The 3,480-nt window shown below is 50.4% G+C and overlaps 1 non-coding gene across 1 annotated transcript; it reads left to right on the top strand.

The window, feature by feature from the left end:
- The first annotated feature begins 1,357 nt into the window (after window positions 1–1,357).
- LOC123463751 lies at window positions 1,358–1,464 on the top strand. Its single transcript, XR_006639138.1, has one exon. It is a non-coding gene; the product is annotated as a U6 spliceosomal RNA (small nuclear RNA).
- Window positions 1,465–3,480: the final 2,016 nt, after the last annotated feature.

Here is a 3,480-nt window from a genome sequence, read left to right as displayed (position 1 = left end):
CCACTGCAAACGAACTCCAGACGCGTGCGTCCCCTTGTGCATCTGGCTAACGTGGGTCTTGGGGAATCAAGCCTCGAACCGGGGTTCTTAGGTTTCACAAGCAAGCGCTTAACCACTAAGCCCGTCTCCCCAGCCCTTCTTTACCCAGTTCTTTACCCTCCCTCCCCACAGGGACTTTCCACTCCAGCCAAATTGTCCCACTCTGCATGCCCCAAAGCACCCAGCATCTCAGCCTTGGCATTTCCCCAGGGGCTCTGGACTGGAAATCATCAGAGAAGCATCCTAACACCATGTGAAATAGGGAGTGGATTTGATGGTACCAGTATGCCTCCAACAGATGGGGCAGGCCCATTCCCCTCACTGTGGTACAGAGGTTCCCTGGCAGCAGCACAGAAGGGAGAGTGCCAAGCCATCCTGACAGCTGAGAGGGGCAGCGGGCAGACTGGCATGTGTAGGCAGATATACATAAGCTGTGTGTATTCATATATGTGCATGCATGTGCATATATAAAAACTCCACACAGAGGCATACATGTGTGCACATGAGACTTGCAAACGTGCATACATGTATATACATTCATGTACGCACAGTCACTCACACGTGCACACACTGAAATGTGTAAAACATCTCAGGGAACGACTGAAAGAGCTCCCGGCAACAAAGGCTCACACAATCTGGGTCACAAGACGAAGTGGTCTCGGATTAGATCCTGGGGTCCACACTGACACAAACAAATGATGAAATAAATAATTATTGGGACAAAACTTCCAAGTAGAATTCCACAGAAATGACGTGGGTACCTCCAAGGAAGTACCCCATTCCTGATGTGTGCACCCCAACTTTCCTTTAAACAGCAGAAGCTGCATGGGTTTGGGGGAGCAGGAAGCGGCCATGTTGTAAGTGAGGCAGGCTCGGCCTCGGCTAGATCAAGGTCACTAGCACACGAAGGGTCATATCGTTGGGTGCAGCCTTGACACGCTGTGGTGAGCATGTACCTGGCCCTGCGTGCTTCCCGCCCCAGGTCCTCACCACAGAGGCCTCCTCCATGAGCGCTGGCCAGTCTCCCCACTGCCAAGGTCATCAAAACAAGAGACGTCTGGAAGCTGTCTCTGCCAGGACGCTTGAGCCTCCATGCCATGTGGGGTCTTGGAGCAGACAAAGATCACTGGACCAAAAATCAAGGAAACACGGCGAGTGACTTGTCAGTGTGGCTCACTACCTATGGAAACGTGCCAGTGACGAGAGATGTGGAAGAGAGGACCTAGGGAAGATGGGGTCTCTCTGAAGTGGTCATTGCCGTTTTCTACAAACCAAAAACCACTGTAAAATTAAAAGGTTATTATAAAAAGTGTAATCAGCGCTCGCTTCGGCAGCACGTATACTAAAGTCGGAACGATACAGAGAAGATGAGGATGGCCCCTGTGTAAGGATGACACGCAAATTCGTGAAGCGTTCCATCTTCTTGAGACATTGCCTCTCCCCCATAGCTGACTGCTGCCCCCACATTGCACGACCCACAATCCCCGTGGGGAAGACCTGTGTCCCCAGCAAGGAGGGCCCCTTTGGAAAAGGGGGAGGGGTGAGGGAGAGGACGGTACCAACATGTCTTGTTTACATACTAAGTATGTCAAGAGCTAATAAATATTTTACAAATCCAAAAAAAAAAAAAAAGTTTAATCATCAAAATTATAATAGATTTTTGTTAAGTTTTCCCTCTAAGTCGATTCACTCATTCAACAGAAGCATGCTGAGTGCCAGGCTGCGCCGAGCCGTGTGCCAGGCTTGGAGGCACGAAAATGAATCCAGCTGCCCTGCTGGAAGTTGTCATCCACCAAGGAATGGCCAGTGGGCGACTGGCGGGCATACAAGACAGGCAGTTATCGGGAAGACACATCCAAAGCCGACACTCCTCTCTGGACTGCACGTGGAAACGGACGCCGTCAATTTACGAAGCCCGCAAGATCGGCCGCCGCAGGACCCGCCGGGCGAAGGACACCGAGGTAAGGCGCAGCAGGCAGGGGCCTTGCAGCTTCTCTGGGGCCGTTAGTGAGGAAGAAGCCAGTGAGGGGAGCATGACGACGACATGGCCCCTGGGCTGCCTGCCAGAGGGGGAAGCAAAGGCCCTGGATGGGGACAGTGCTGGGGGGGGGGCAGCAGCACCTTCCAGCGCTCAAGGAGAAAAAGTATTCCTGACCCTTTCAAACAGGGAGGCTGCTGGAACGGGGCTCTGTGGCAGAGGAGAGACATGGGTTCAATCTGACTCCAACAGAGTCGAGTGATAGTGAAGAGTCACAGACAAAAAAAAAATTGCTTAGAGGAGCCGTGGAGGCCGAGAGAGCTATGCTGGACCACCTCAACAGGGGTCCTGAGGTGAGCTGGGGAGAGAGGTGGGGTGGGGCTGATCAGTTATCAAGGGATTCCACAAACTACCCAGCAGCATTCTGATTGAAATCAAATTAAATAAGTCAAGAATAGGCAGCATGGAGACTAACTGGAGTTGGCTTCAGGGGGACAATCTTTGTCATCGGACATTAGCCTGCTTGTGGGGAAAAAGCCTTTGGTGCCCTTGTCTAATAGCCTCTCTCTAGGACCTCTACTCCAGGAAGTGAAGTGATGGAAAAGAGAGGAGAGAAAGGGAAGAAGGGAGGGAGGGGAAGGAGGAGAGAAGAAGGGAGGCCATGGATTTTTGTTTATTTATTATTTATTTATTTTATTTGTTTTGTTTTGTTGAGGTAGGGTCTCACTCTAGCCCAGGCTGACCTGGAATTCACTATGGAGTCTCAGGGTGGCCTCAAACTCATGGCGATCCTCCTACTTCTGCCTCCCAAGTGCTGGGATTAAAGGTGTGTACCACCATGCCTGGCTTAGTTTATTTATTTATTTATCTATTTATTTATTTGCAAGCAGAGAGACAGAGAAAGAGAAAGGGCCTCTTGCCACTGCATACAAACTCCAGATGCATGTCCCACTTTGTGCATCTGGCTTTATGTGGGTACTGGGGAATAAAACCCAAGCAGGAAAAAAAAAAAAGGCAGTTAGATTTTGCAAGCAAATACGTTTAACTCCTGAGCCATCTTTGGTCTTTTGGTTTTTGTTGTTTTTTTTGAGGTAGGGTTTCACTCTAGCCCAAGCTGACCTGGAACTCACTATGTAGTCTCAAGGTGGCCTCGAATTCATGGCGATCCTCCTACCTCTGCCTCCCAAGGGCTGGGATTAAAGGCGTGAGCCACCACACCCAGCACTTGGTTTGGGTTTTTGTTTTTGAGACAGTCTCACTAAGTTCTGGAACTCACTATGTAACCCTGGCTGGCCTCTCTTAGTGCATCACGCCAAAGTTTATATGGAAATGCAAATGGCCCAACGTAACTGAGGGGGAAAAAGCCTTAAAGAGCACAGGCTGGAGGATGTCTAATACCCAGCTTCAGTATTTACTGCAAAGGCCGCTACATCACTGCAAAGCCCTCCCCAGCATCGGTGACC

Source organism: Jaculus jaculus, chromosome 9 (genome assembly GCF_020740685.1).
Source record: "Jaculus jaculus isolate mJacJac1 chromosome 9, mJacJac1.mat.Y.cur, whole genome shotgun sequence".
Lineage (NCBI taxonomy): Eukaryota > Metazoa > Chordata > Mammalia > Rodentia > Dipodidae > Jaculus > Jaculus jaculus.
The sequence above is the reverse complement of the archived record's forward strand: the minus strand, read 5'-3'. Positions and strand labels throughout refer to the sequence as shown.